This window comes from Acartia tonsa, chromosome 3 (assembly GCF_053477335.1).
Source record: "Acartia tonsa isolate MP-2025a chromosome 3, ASM5347733v1, whole genome shotgun sequence".
Lineage (NCBI taxonomy): Eukaryota > Metazoa > Arthropoda > Copepoda > Calanoida > Acartiidae > Acartia > Acartia tonsa.
In genome coordinates this window covers 16,348,964-16,365,521 of record NC_137262.1, presented here as the reverse complement: position 1 = coordinate 16,365,521, position 16,558 = coordinate 16,348,964, and the positions used below count along the sequence as shown (strand labels likewise).

General features: G+C 29.2%; 1 protein-coding gene across 2 annotated transcripts in view; it reads left to right on the top strand.

The window, feature by feature from the left end:
* The window catches only part of LOC145313466 (protein O-linked-mannose beta-1,2-N-acetylglucosaminyltransferase 1-like), a 91,746-nt gene that overhangs the window by 20,266 nt on the left and 54,922 nt on the right, over positions 1-16,558 (top strand). The gene's annotated exons all lie outside the window — the stretch shown is intronic.

Sequence of the window (16,558 nt, the reverse complement as noted above, 5' to 3'; positions counted from 1 at the left end):
TGTTTATGCTAACAAAATCCTTATCTAGATATTTTAAGAATACAAATATTGTTTTGATAAAATTATTCGAAAAACCTAACAATCCAGTTACATAGGTAGAATATAAAGGATAAATAGTTTCTTTTTTTTAATATATGATTTATTTATTTGAGAAAAAGTTAAAAACAAAGAATCATCATAAAAATAACAATTTCGGTTAAGCAATACATTTTTGCGGGTCATTAAATCAAGACATGGATGCGAATCATTTCTGTTATAGATTTTTTTTAGATATTGCAATAATACAATCGAAAAATTTATTTATATTCGTGACTTAATTTATTTTTTAGTGGCTGTGATTTTTTACCCTTGGGTTTAAAATTATCAACGTTTTTTTTTGTTCTGTTCAATTTTGAAAAACTATGTTTCAACTGTTTTACACTTTTACTTCCTTGTTTTTCTCAATGATGCAAAAATAGTATTTCATTTGTCCTTTGAAATAATCTAAACTTTATTAAGTTAGGCTTTGAGAATAAGGATGAAAATATCCATGATTTGCTGTAAGAAATGTGTAAAATAAATGTAAAACACATTGTTAGCTACCCATGCCATACCTTTGTCAGACTAACATACATATATACACTAAATTAAGATAAGCTTCGCCTTGAAAAAGTATAATGTTTTGATGTAATTACATGGTACGTAATACCTTCTAACATATAACCTCTGATGAATATACATAAAGGTGGAAAGTATGGAGAGGTGTGTGTGGGGGGGGGGAGACTAGAACTTAATTAGATAAAACCCGCCAATTAGATTTTACAACTAACCCTATGGGCTCTTCATACACGTTCATCCTGAAAATTTGAAACTTGGAGGATTAGTGTTATTTTGTGTTTTTATTAAGGTATTTTTAAAGCTGTAGCTACTCTAAAATTGACATGGACCCAAATAAAAGCCATTATTTACTATGTAACAATTTTCTATTCATATTACTGCTTGAATTCTAGATCTACCAAATAATGATCTATAAAATGAAATTTTGACACAACCCAATATTTCCCGATTTTGTATAATTTTTTGAGGAACACGACTCCAGTGACGTCATATTTTTCTTTCCCGAAAAAGGGAAGGGGGGAAGGAAAAAGAGATGGGAGAAAAGGGGGTTTTCCCCATCTCTTTTGAAGAGATTTTCTTCCCCCCTTCCCTTTTTCGGGAAAGAAAAATATGACGTCACTGGAGTTGTGTTCCTCAAAAAATTATACAAAATCGGGAAAGATTGGGTTGTGTCTAAAATTTTCAATACTTTTATGGTGATAAAATAATAGGCACCTAAATTTAATAGGATTACTATATATTTATTTAAAAGTACCAGAAGATAATCCTCTTTATTTATTATAAACTTGTTTAAACCACGGACAACCACCGTCTTATTGTAGCCAGATACAGGAATATGGCAATGGAAGTTAAATTTATCTTTCCTAAATCGAATATGATAAAATTTGATAAAATAAATTAGAACTTTAAATTTAAAACTATTTTTTTGTCCATTTCCAATCCCTGTCGCCATGATTACAGTCATATAATTATATTCTTATACTTATAGTAATTGACCTTCAAATATAATTTGCATTCTTGGGCTCTTTAGATATTTCTTGTGGCTAGGGAAAGGGACGGATATCTAACCTAAAAATTAAAAAAAATGGATGATATTTTTCATTTAGATGTAGTTCCTATAGGACTAGGCTTATGTACCAAGTTTCGAGAACCTACCTCAATATTTAGACCATTTTGTTCACTGTGTAAGTTCAGATGTCACATATATATATAAATAATATGATTTTATTTACCTAATATCTATCCCTATTTTATAGTTTGTGGGTTACCTAGGTAATTGGAATTTTTATCTTCTTTTCTTTGTTCAAGAGGGCACTAACAATTAACATGGGGGCAAGTATTTTCACACTTTATTTCAAACAAAAATATTTTATTGTTGAATTAAAATACTTTACTAAATACTCCAAGATTGAGCTTTAAATATTTTATGTTCTTACAGTAAAATAAATAAAAAGAATGATATAATTTTCTTAAATGAAGAAAGGTGTATCATTGAATAAAATACAGTAACCTTAAACTACTGGACCTACATTGAAGCCTCTTTATTGTTCCAAGATTGAGCTGTAAATAATTTATTTTCTTACAGATAAAGTGTTAAATAAATGTAATTTCCTAAATCAAGAAAGATTTAACATTAAGTAGAAATACAGTTATCTAAAACTACTGGCCTACAGTGTCAAATATATGCTTTCAATTATAGCCTCATTATTGTTCCACAGTCGGTTTTAGATTGTTTGGGTTAGGTCTACACACAAAAAAAGGCTAATAAAAAATTCATTACGATTTTTTTCTATGAGGTGTGACCTAATAAAAAAGCGATATAGATAATGCTTATTTTGTAAAAGCGAAGATAATTAATTTATAAAATTATTGTAAATGAATTCTTTAGCTAATAATAATAATAAGCTAAAAACAGGAGAATGTAAATATTTGAACACATTCTATTAGACGTTGTATTTTAGACCCTAACATAAAATTGTACATCTAGAAGAAAAAATATATTTTAAATCATTGTGTCGAAATAAAATATGCATAAGTTATGATGTTGACCAACATTAAGACGATACTATTTTGCGCTATTTTCAAAATAACATAATTTTAGATGTAAAACTATGTTGATTAATTAACAGCACAAAAAGTTGACAAATTAAAGAAGCAAATGCACTCTAAATTATCAAAACATTTTGCTCCAATAGTTCTATTGGAACATTTGAAATACCCTACGTTGAGAAATTTACATTTTTGTGAGCGGTCTAATGTTCAAAGTTAACTCTAATGGCATACCTATGCACTTTTGTCCAAATAAGGAAATTTCTAGTAACTGCAGATTAGATTATCAGATCCTTAAACAATTGGACGAATCATCAAGTATTTGGACAGACTAATCTAATCTCTATAAATCATACAAATATTTGTATTACCAAAATCATATTTAGGGCTCGGCAACCAATATTTATTTGAGTTATTTGCCTCTTGTATGTAAATTTTTTTCTTGAAATGCCATCTAAATGCAGCTGCTGATTAAAATGTATGTAGGAATTTTAAAAAAATGTTACATAGTATAACATTTTTTCCCTTTCTCAAAAAAATCGTTGATTTTTTTGCACATTAAATTTAAATGTAGACCATAGTATGATGTCTTAATTGTTAAGATATTTTGAATCTTTGATATTCAGAAATTCTTTCTATAAATTCTCTTTGCTACCTGAATCTCCACATTTTTTTAATGTTTTAATTAAATTGACAAAAATTATGATATTTTACAAGAAAATAGTAAGGTTTTTAAAGTTAAGGTGGCTGTATTTGTGACTTTTATTAGATTTATGACACCAGAAGCGGCTAAAGCTTCGACAATAATTGAACTAGCGGCTAAAATTACGACACCGGCTTTCGTGTAACATTCAGCTGAATGCAGAGGATGTAACTGCGGTTTAAATCACTAAACTTGTTTGATTAATTATTTGAAAATTTTGTTTGAATTTTTTATTATTTTTCAGACCGAAAAATCCTCGAATTCTTTTGCATAGACTTAGAATACTTAAAATAGTTTTTGGTAAATTTTTTGTTTTTATATCTAATTTTTATAAAAAAAATTGAGATTTCAAATAAATGATATTTTGTTAATTATCCTAATCTAGAAAGTTTGTTAAAATCATTAATAATCATTGCAACAAATTTACCAAACTATAATTATCATTATCATATTATCATATTTTTTTGTTTATGAAAAAGCCGCCTCTTTTGCCGCAAACTATGTTACATGTTACAGCAAGCTAAAGGCGATCTACTATGATTTTTTTGTGTACATTCCCCTCCGCGCATGTATTCAATATCCAGTTGGTAACAATATCTTTTGCTTCATACAGACATCAAATTACTTTTGTGTAAGAATTTCATCTTTTTGAAATAGAAATAGGAGAGAAGAACTATAGTGTGAACCCCTTTTTCGTAAATCTGACAAAGGAACTCCTCCAGCTGACAAAACACCTTAAAATTTTTCGAGTATATAATTTCTAGAAAGCTAACTTTATATTAAGGAATTCAACAATTCATAGCTAACTTATTAAAGGATTTGTAATATGCTATACTAGAAAATAAATTTTAACACGATATAATTCACGTGAGAAAAGCTTTATCTTAAGAAATGCGACTATTTACAGCTGACTCTTTATGTGAACAAAATGAAAAAAAAATATGCCCTTTCCTCTTACACATGTGTGTACAGTGTATACACAGTACAACGCTAGGTCCTGTTGAAAACGTAACGAACCTGCTGTTGTATTGCTATTTGTTGTTATTTTATTTTTATATAATTTATTTCGAGGTAAACATGAAACAAATTATGAATTTATGTATTTTAAATGTTTATAATAGATACGAATTACGAATTAAAGATTATAAATCATGTACATTTGAAGTCCGAGATATTTCTTTTGTTTTAATAGAAACTCAAGAAAAAAATATAATTTTATTAACTTAAATTCATAAAGGGATTTTTATTATTTTACAACGATTGCAATAGATGAAGCATATTTATTATTAATTCACAGATAAAACATAGATGTGAAACAACAATATGAAGGCAGTACTTCATGTGATGGACTTGATTCGAGTAAAAGTTGAAAGAACAGCTCTAGTTAACTCTAATGAAAAAACTAGAAAACTTCAGTTTAATTCAACCAATAAGATTTCATGTATGCTCCGATGCGATTCATTTATTGGCTAAATCAGACATTACCTCTCTTTCTTAGTACCTTTATTCTTTTTGCAAATATAAAACACAACGCGGATGTTTTGATATGCGGAACTGAATGCACACTGATTATTCATATAATGACGGAATCATGCGTTCTAAATTAAAATGTGAGAAAATTATCCCTTTGAAAATTCACTAAGTAAAACAAGTACGAGTATGTTCAAGTAGCGCAGCCGTTATTATTTTAAAATTTGCATTTTCAAGGCTGATTAATAAATGACACTATCTTTAATAGCGGCCCAGTAAATTTTCTTTTGAAATTCATGGTTTAATGGAATAATAGTTTAAAGGGTATTTGCTGACTTGAAGGGGGAATCCTGAAAAAAATTATAATTGGACGGACAAAGACTAATAATAAAGAAGCTGCGCTAATACTTTATCCAACATGTTTCTCCAGTTTAATTAATGTTAGTCCTTGAAAATTATTTTCTTAATGAATATATTAATTAGATACCATTACAAAGACAAACGTCTTTTGACGGCTAGAATTATAATTTACACTAATACTGCTACTATATAATTACCGATGTCTGTCTGTCTGTGTGACACATTTAGTTTTTCATATTTTTTGTGAAGATTCCAATGAACATTAGGTAAATCATAAATTATTGTCAGTGCAGTGTAAATAATAATTTCTACGTTCTAAAGATTAAGAATCTATGGGAAAAAAATTATTTAATCGGCTTCTATTAAAGATAGATATCTGTAATTTACTATAGAGATTTTTTAATACCAATGCACCTAATTTATACCATTCTTCTACCAGTACATCCTAGGTATGTTTTAAATTTATGAGCATATGAATGTTGTCAACCTTGTTTTCTATATAATTTGAAAGATTTAATCTCTTTTGTTTTAAAATTATAACATTTAATTTGTCTTTTAAATAAACAATGAAATAAACAAATAATATTTTCTTTTACGTGTCCGCGCACAACAGAAATATCATAAGAATCTAAAAGTGAATTATTTTCTTTAAAGAATCCTATTTTTGTCTTAAAGAACTTAAAGTATTTGTTCTTAAATGTTAAATATCGAGTTTACATTGAAAGAATTGGAAACATGTTTTAAGAATTTTTACAAATCTGTTTTCTAAGTAAATATAACTAAGAATTCATGTAAATATCTTTTTCTGCTACGAAAACTATTTTCATGTTTCAGTGAGGTTTTTGATATGAATTTTAGTGTTATAGAGTGGGGTAGCCATGCTATAAATTATCAGGGAGGGAGGAAAAATTGAACAATAAATTTTACTTGTATCCCAAAGTTTTATAATCACGTTTTCTTATTTTCTTGCTCAAAAACTTTGGGTACTGATAAAGAATTGTAGTTAGTTGATTCCAAACAAGTTTTGTCAAACTTTTCAACCAATAATTTAGATCTACAGAAGGGGTAATTTTTTATTATAATGGGGATGTACATCAATTTATTATAAGCAATTTTTACATAGTAAGACATCTTTAGTTCAAGAAAAATAAAAAAATAAAACAGAAAGATTTTTCAATGCTTAGGTTTTCAATAAATAAATATGTTATAGAGCATCTGTATTATTAAGAAATGAATTAAGAATAATCCGTTTAATTACACCCAAATCAATTTTATTCTAACTGTGAAGAGCAAGAAAGAAAGAAAACTAATTTGAGAATGACTGCCTATATATTTCCTTGTATAGTCTAACTTTGGAATGGACGAATAATTGACTAAAATTTAGAGTGTTTTTTAAGAGCAAACCATGTCACAATGTCAACATTGAAATAGTTTGCATTTTAAATTTTGTATGGGATTAAAGCCTACATACCCCTTTCAAAAAATCAAATCTTTTTATCTTAACAAGGGTACGCTATATATCTCATTTTAATTTATACAGTCAATGGTCATACTGGTAGCTCTTGATACATTGATCACTTCAAGACAATTGATTACATTAAAAACACACATACAGTCGCAATTGTAGACATTAAAACTGAGAGTGGAAACTAAGTTATTATAATTAATTTTGTTGAAAATATGTCGATGATATATCTAAAACTAATAAGCAGCAAACTTTAGAAAATAGGGAAAATATAAGGAGGGCAAAACTATGTAAGTGATTTTTATGGGAATAAGGAGCAAATTTTATTGCTGTTTTGTTCTAAAATTTATTTCTTTACTTTAACATAACTTTATATAAGCGCAGCATCTCTTAAATTAGCTTTGTATGTTTGTCCTTAAAATTGTGCAAATTAATAGTCTATATACCGACTTACAGACCAATCAACAAACTACAATTTTAGATCAGCTTTGCTTTTTAATATTTAATAAATGGTCTTATTCTAAACCTGTTCCATGCAACCTATAATTCATTTTATTAAAGTATCCTTTTTAAGGAAAAAATATTGAAATATTGGTACTAAAATCTAATATACATTACCTTGTGGTGCAAAACTAAACAGACTACCTAATATTTCATGAAACAAGAATATATATAAACAAAAGAGAAAAAATCAGCTCTTAGTTAAATTAATAAAAATTAAATTCGACACATAAAATGTTATGCTTATACAGTCATGATAATGATTAAAAGTTAATGATAAAATTCAAAAATATAATTTTAAAAGAACGTACTGACATTGTGTTAATGATTATAGAGTTACAAGTTGCAACATTGTCTAGATATCTTATTGTCATAGGAATCGTCATATCAAGCATATATGGCTGTTATATTGTGCAGAAGTTTAGAGGTATACCTACTTGACATATTGTAAAAGAGTGGATGCGCTTTTAAAAATCCTAAAAGAAGGATGTGTAGGCATGAAACCTAATCTGAGTATCCGTGGAAATACCTCAAACTCATGCAACCATAAGTAATCCTGGACATCCCTTCCATATGGTGTCCCATCAATTGCGCAAAATTTATTGCGTTAGCAAATTATTATTCACATCAATATTATGTCCCATCAATTGCGCAAAATTTATTGCGTTAGCAAATTATTATTCACATCAATATTATGTCCCATCAATTGCGCAAAATTTATTGCTTTAGCAAATTATTATTCACATCAATATTATGTCCCATCAATTGCGCAAAATTTATTGCGTTAGCAAATTATTATTCACATCAATATTATGTTAAAGATATCCTTTTTTTTATTTTGCAGTTGTGACTCTTTGTGAATATGAAACATTTTTTCAATATATACTTAATTGCTATAGGTACTAATTACAGAAGTTTTGTATCAATAAATTTGGTTAAGATTAATTCAGCATTTTGTGTCAAAATCCTGTTAAAAATTACGTGGAAGTAATGTGCTATTTAGAAAGAACACTTCTATGAGATTGTAAATACACCACAACACATCTTCAATTAAATCTTATGCCCAGCAGTGTGCATACACTTCTGCATATTATCACACAATAAGTTATAAAGAGGGACAATGAAAGAATATAGGTTTATTAAAGGAATGTTCGATTTTTTTAGAATACAGTTCTGATGATTTGATAATTTAAAAAATGTACGAAAGTTAATGCTCTCCCCCCCCCCCGGCCCCCTCCCTCCAATACTTCCCCATCTTTTGATATTGTCAAGGAGGTAAAGTACAATGGTGTTTAAACTAATCTACTTTCCTCCCACAATTACTTTAATCTATAAAATGCTGTAGTTATAAGAATTGGGGAAAAGAACTTAAAATGATGCAATATTTTATACTGGTTTAGGTCGACTATATAATATTAAGTATGATTGACAATTTATTAACATATACTATGACAATAATATATGAACTTAGCGTCTATTGGCCTATCCCTTAAACCCTTGAAAATGTGTATTGTATTTAAAGTAAGAAGATTCAGAATTACAATGGTTGACTGCCCTCCCTTTGATTTATCCTGAGGCCTATTCAAATCCTTTCAAAGTACAATACTTGTCTACTCACTTTAACATTTATTTTTTTATGTGTGAATTTTATACTTTTAGGGTTTGTCCATTCGTTGGATAATTCTGGTCGTAGATTTAAGCTTGTCAGAATCGTCCAATCGATTTCAACTCTTGTCTCTACATGTCCAAAAGGTTACTTATTAATTGAATATTTTATTTCATTTTCAAAAATCCAAGTGATTTAATTTTTCGATCATAAATGCTATTAAAGATGATATAGCATTATTATAAATTTGTTCTACCTATTTAGATAACAATTTTATAATATAATAGAATCTTCCTACAAGCCCTTCCTATTCACCCAAACCCAAGTCTCTTCTCCTTTGGGGTAACAAGAAAGGCAATATTAGTAGAGGCAAAGCAATAAACTATTTAAATGTTAAATGAATGTATTTTTTTGCTACGTTGCAAAGATTTTAAAATTAAAATTAATTTCATCCTGCTAATATTTTTAAAATTTTAATTGTTCTTGTCAAACAGACCAACAAACATGCTTTACTATGGAGAAGCTTTGTTAATATAAGTCGTGATAATAGATAAGATATAAGGGTATTATTCATTACTGGTGGCCGAGAAAATTGTTTAGACATGCAATGATGCCTCTCTGTCCAGGGACACGGATATACTTTAGAAATACAGAAATCAAAGAACAACTAGAAAATCAGGACAATTACATCCAAATGTAATTAAGCCTTTCAATCCACAAAAGAAAAAAAATATAATATTAGAAATTCTAGGGGTAATTTATATTGGGGAGGGGTGGAGATACTCTTCCTTAAAACAGGTAAAAACCTTCACTGGGCCTGTAAGAAGCTTTACTGTAAAGGAGAATCATATCGGTTCAGTGGATAGCGAGATACTAAAAAAGCTTACTACTTTTTATTATAGGATTGAAGGTATTACCATAATTTTGTAGAACACAATTGCATATTAAGGGTTTGTCTGTATTACAGTTTATTATTCTTTATTCTAAACTTATTGTTACTTTTCTACTTAAGGCGTCTATTTTTTATTAACATTTTTAAAATGAAAAACGCGCTAAGATTAATTATTTTTCAATTCATATCTCTGCTAATGTAATTATTATTTAACAAACCCCTCTTCTCTTCAATTGAGATAAAATTTCCATTAGGCTGATTGAAGGTTACAAGCTGAGCTGTTGTTATATGTTGTGGTGGGTTGTTGCGGTGCTGTGGCAAGATTAGAGCTGTTGTTGATTTAGTGTGTTGGCTACCAGGGAGAGAAGGTTAGGAACTATTAAGTACAATGACAATGGAAATGCGATGATCAAAAGATTTTCTGAAGTCTTATACATGTATAGTAGTCAAGTTAAATTATTTGTCTTTCTTAGCTATACTAACAGACAGACGGACAAAGTTAGTTAAAGATTACATTTGTTACAAAAAAATGGTTAGTTATTTTGGAACAGTTTTTTTTCAGTATGGCTTGGAAACCGATAATATCCGGTTGATTAAAACTAGATTTCAGCCATACTGAAAAATCATATATATCATCGAATTGCAGACAATTTTCCAAGAATATTAAAGTAAAATCTTGAAATTAACAAAACTGGTTTAAATTTTATAATCTATCATAAGCTATCTTTAAACATAAAATAAAAAAAGATACATTTCCCTATTCCCTTGGTTGTTAGTCAATAAGAATTAATATTCAAATACTCCCAACAAATTTTGGACATTCACATGACAAAAATTTAAAACCATAAATATACAGGGAGGGATATTTGACTGTTTATTAAACTCGTCCCCAAAGTTTTATAAAAACGTTTTCTTGTTCGTTGGGTCTACAACTTTGGGGACTTTATTGAATTTAGATTGGTTGGTTCATTAAGTTGAGTGTCCAAACGCTTTAACTATTAATTGTAATATAAAGAGGGGATAATTCAGTGTTTAATAATTGAGGATGTACATTAAATTATCGATCATTGTCTTACCCCTTTAGATTCCTGATAAATATACCTATATGGAAGGTATAGTTCATCTGAAGAAAACCTTTTCCTTACCTATTTCAGCAAAATAAAAAGCATATCTTTTCATCATTCCATAATAATGTTTCTACTACAGCAGTAAAATACCATACACTGAAATTAGGAAAAAAGCAAAAAGTTATCGGCATAATAGTTTAATTTAGATATCCCAAATTTCTATGGAAAAAGAAACAAAGTTCATAGTTTTAAGTTTTTGTTAATTCCAAGAACCATAATATGAAAAAAATATATTTGTTACAATGCTATTGAAATAAAACTGAATGATGACATGTTAAAAAAAACTTTATTATTGTCATTGAGTTTTAGAGTTATCTTTACAGCTTAAGCTCTTAAGTCAAGAATGAATATATATTTAATTTATTTTTTGTAGATAAAAAAATTACTTTTCACGTTAAGCATTTATCACAAAAATATCCATTTTTGCCATCAATGAAAGGGCAGGGAATTGGCCCTTGACTTCTCCAGTCTAAAGTTATCATTATTGACACAAAACGAATCAATTTTTGCATCGAATTGTACATTATCTGAAAACTATAAAAATTTAGTAAAATTGATCATAAGGAATCCTTATTCTTTTGACTGGCGGATAAGTTAGAAGTAAATTAGAGTAAACTTTGCTTCTTATTATTCCAACCTAATAAACAATAATTATATTTGAATTAAAGAGAAGCTATGCTCCAGAATAAATGACTATCCAAATATGTGTTGGTGTATAGAGAAGCTATGCTCCTGTATAAATGACTATCCAAGTATGTGTTGGTGTATAGAGAAGCTATGCTCCTGTATAAATAACTATTCAAATATGTGTTGGTGTATAGAGAAGCTATGCTCCTGTATAAATGACTATCCAAATATGTGTTGGTGTATAGAGAAGCTATGCTCCTGTATAAATGACTATCCAAATATGTGTTGGTGTATAGAGAAGCTATGCTCCTGTATAAATGACTATCCAAATATGTGTTGGTCTATAGAGAAGCTATGCTCCTGTATAAATGACTATCCAAGTATGTGTTGGTGTATAGAGAAGCTATGCTCCTGTATAAATGACTATCCAAATATGTGTTGGTGTATAGAGAAGCTATGCTCCTGTATAAATGACTATCCAAATATGTGTTGGTGTATAGAGAAGCTATGCTCCTGTATAAATGACTATCCAAATATGTGTTGGTGTATAGAGAAGAGATGCTCCTGTATAAATAACTATTCAAATATGTGTTGGTGTATAGAGAAGCTATGCTCCTGTATAAATAACTATCCAAATATGTGTTGGTGTATAGAGAAGCTATGCTCCTGTATAAATAACTATTCAAATATGTGTTGGTGTATAGAGAAGCTATGCTCCTGTATAAATGACTATCCAAATATGTGTTGGTGTATAGAGAAGCTATGATCCTGTATAAATGACTATCCAAATATGTGTTGGTGTATAGAGAAGCTATGCTCCTGTATAAATGACTATCCAAATATGTGTTGGTGTATAGAGAAGCTATGCTCCTGTATAAATGACTATCCAAATATGTGTTGGTGTATAGAGAAGCTATGCTCCTGTATAAATAACTATCCAAATATGTGTTGGTGTATAGAGAAGCTATGCTCCTGTATAAATGACTATCCAAATATGTGTTGGTGTATAGAGAAGCTATGCTCCTGTATAAATGACTATCCAAATATGTGTTGGTGGTGAAGATTTTGTTTATTCATCCTCAAATTTGACAAGTATTGGCCTTCAAGTCAGAGAGGTGGACACTCAGTACCAGGGCCTGGCAGCCGCAAATTCATTAATAGCACAACACCCCTGCCACTTTTTTTTGCAAGCCGCTCAACTAGAGCCCTGGTCAATACAAAGGATTTGGTTGTAAATGCCATTTTTTAAAAGATCATTTTAAAAGAGGATGTATTTGAAGATTTTTCATTAAAATTAACAATTTTTTTCTATTGTACGCCCTAGCTTTGAGGCTTCATCCCTGTTGTTTGTTAACTAGAAATTTCTCGGGGCTCCTGTCATTCAAAAATCTTTGACATGAGTTTTGAATATTTATAAGAAAAGTACATTTAAAAAAACGAAGATTTTCCTTATAAGTATCTATTAGTCACAAAATTGAGTCCGATTTTAGAAGAAGGAAAAGAAATTTTTAGCACTTTTTTCATTATACACTGAATACAAGGTTTCAAAATAGAAATAAAATAAAAACAATTATGTTGCTAAATTTGTCAAAATGCAAACAAACATAGTCAATATTCTGTAGTTCTCACTTTGCTTTAATGAATGTCATCATCCTTGTTAGATGGTTCTTTTTAGAGGGTTTAAATATTTTTTTTTATGGCTATAATAAACTTTTTTTATTTGTTTATATCATGTATAATAGGATTAAACCTAAATCTTTAGATGGACCTTGAAAATATTGAATTTTCTGGATAAAACTTCCTTTATTCATCATATTTCATTTAATTTTGGTGAATATTTTATAGGATTATCATTATAGGTACACAAAAAACAATCTTGAAAACATCCATACATAGCGAGGCTGAGAATTAAATAAATTTATAACAGCTAAACATATGCAATGGAAGGATTAAAGAAATTGTCTAATTAATCTTGAAAATTTATGTGTATATTCCCTTTCGTGGCAACGCCACTTAAGGGGCGATTCGTCGTATTTTTAAAATAGCTTTTAATAGGTTATTTTAGGTTAGGTTAGGTTATATTAGGTTAGGTGATTGCCCCTCAAGGTTAGAACCCCCCGAAGGGTCTAGAAATAGAAAAAAGCTACTGTGAAAATGCGAAGAATCTCCCCTTAAGGTGTGTTGCCACGAAAGAGACTATACCCAAATTTATTTCCTAAATATTCTAAGACTACCAAAAGCATTAATTCATACATAATTTTAATATATTACTTTTCTTTTTGTTTTATATAAAGTTACCTACTGTAAATAAAATCTAACTTGCACATATACATAAATTCACAATTTTGTATATCTATTTATTTAATCTTTAGTTAACACAACAAAGCGTATTTGGAATGGAAAGGGACTTATTTTGAGATATTTCATTGTATTTTGATATTTGTTTACAATGTTTGGTGCTTCTTTACATTAAGAAGTTAAGTGGCTTTTAAGCTCTAAAAAGTTAGAGTTCTAGGGATAGGCGTGAAGTACGTTTTAAAAAGTAAAAAAACGGGGATTTCTATGTCGTTTTTGGTTCCAGGACAAACGCAGGAGTCCCAAATGTCGGAGTAGACAAACGCAGGATCGCAGGAGAGTTAAAATATTAATTTTTTAAAGTATTTCTATACAGATTAGGTTAGGTTAAGATATGAATGAACAAATAAGCCCCTAAGAGGGGTTAGGCATTTAAAAAACCTATAAGATGGTCTAAAATAGGTTAGGTTAGGTTAAGTGTCCACTTCGACGTTTGGGACTCCTGCGTTTGTCGTAGGTTCCGTTTTTTTCGCTTTCTACTTTTTTCCCCTTAATCCACTATTCCTAGCACTTTTCTAAGGTCAAAACATAAATGAATAGAATATGAGATTATCTGTCCTTGTGTGGAGCTGCTAGCTGACCTGTCAGTAATTGTATAGAAAAGATTTTAAATCCTACTTTATCCCGCAAGATAATACAACAACCAAATCTTACCAACAATTTTTATAAAAAAATATTGCAATTTATAATTATACATACCTTTAAAAAGGGCTTAGACGTGGCTGTTTATTTATAAAACATGGTAAAAAAGTTAACACGGCTGTACTTATAGGTAATTGGCACCATTTGCCGTTCTTTGGTAGTTGCAGCTGCAGATTGTTCAAATACTGTGCGTCTGCTAATTGTAGTCGAACTACAGATTGCGAAATTTAACTGGCGGCAGCGGCTAATGATCTTAAAGTTTTTTAGTTTAACTTTTTATCTCCCAAAGAAAAACATGATGTATTAAATCCTGTATTAATTTGCTTCCAAAATAGCCTACATGAATATTGTTACCCAGGATTTACCAAATTCATTCACCGATAATAAAAGCTTCACAAAATTTGGATGTTTGCTTTTGGAAAAATACGCCTGTTGCAAAAAGGCATATTGTTTTATTAACTTTTACACTTAAAAAAAAAATTTAACCCCTACAGATTTGCCTTTCTGTCCTTGATTAAACTGACTTTTTCTTTTGATTTAAAAATAGTTGTAGCTACAATACCTTGTCGTTTTTTTAAGGATCATCACTAGAAGGTTCAGTTGTATTTTTCAACTCATAGGACCTAAGTTTTCATAAAAAACTAATCTGTTTGTTTCTAAATTTTTACAAATTTGGTATGCCATAAAATGCAGAGATTTTAAAAGGATTTTACTGAATTTGAGATAACAAAGATTATTTTAACAAAATTTTAAGTAATAGTGTCTGACTGATTATGACGTAACAAAAAAAATTAGCCAATGAGAGGCCACTATAAATTTTACTATTAGTCAATAACGGCCTCTCATTGGCTAAATTTTTTTTGTTACGTCATAATCAGTCAGACACTATTACTGTGTTCCAAAATGATGCTCTGAAACTTAATCAATTTTTTAACTTTAAAAATCTGTCTTTATCATATACATATAACAAAATAATTTCATTTTGATAAATAGGATTTTAAAGATTGTTTGTCAGTGATGTATTAACACTTATAGGCTAAAAATAAACAACAGTCATATTTCATAAAAGCCTATCTGTTACGGACAAACGTACCGACCCTAATTATAGAAAAGCCTTTCTTTTAATAGATATTTATGAATACTTTAACTTTGTAATTTGCGCATTTATGCAATAAATGTTTCTCGTTGCTTTTCAATCTGCAATCAGTTATTCTAGAAGCTATAAAATTTGCAAAGATGGTCAATTCAAATTTGCATAAATTGGTAAATATCATGAAGAAAAAACAAATACAGTTAACCTTGTAGTTTTATGAGAAGTACAGCTGCTCTATAACTAGTGTATATGCGACAAACTGTCAACTACGATTAAATGAAAAAATGTAAATTGAGTTACTTTTAAATCAAAAGTTTCTACTACATAATGTAGAAAAAAGATAATATTTTGAGAAAATACCTACAAGAAAATGTGGATATAGTCCCTTTCGTAACATCGCACCTTATTGGGCGATTCTTCGTATTTTTCCCAGTAGCTTTTCTCCTATTTCTAGCACCTGCGGGGGGCTCTAACCCTTCGGGGCAATTACCTAACCCTGTGGGGCAATCACCTAACTCAATATAACCTAACCTAACATAAAATAACCTATAAAAAGCCATTTTAAAAATATGACGAATCGCCTCTTATGGGGCGATGTTACGAAAGGGATTATTCCCGAAAATGTTTTTTTGGTTACTCAAGTTTTTCTACTCTAATATTTATTTTGTTTTCTTTTTCTTTTCTTTCACAGCATGACCAACATGAAGCTTTCAGTCTTAGAAAAATGCAAACTGGACTTATCAAACTACAGAAAAATTCGGGAAGCTGAATACATCAATAAATTTGACACACTAAGAAATGGATTAAATAAAAAATTGTAATTTTACTTGTTTTTTTATCTAAATATAAATTTACATTTGTTGCTTTGTTGTTGATCATTACTAAAAAAATTTTTAATACTTTATTGTTTAAATTATGACATTTTTTATACACTTTCATGTAAAATTAAAATCTTTTCAACACAATCACGTATTTCTGTTTTGCTAATTGCAATATTTTTTTAAAAAACAAAAGTTATACAGACAAAACTTTCATTCTTTTGAACTTTGATTCTTTTAAACCCCCATCCCT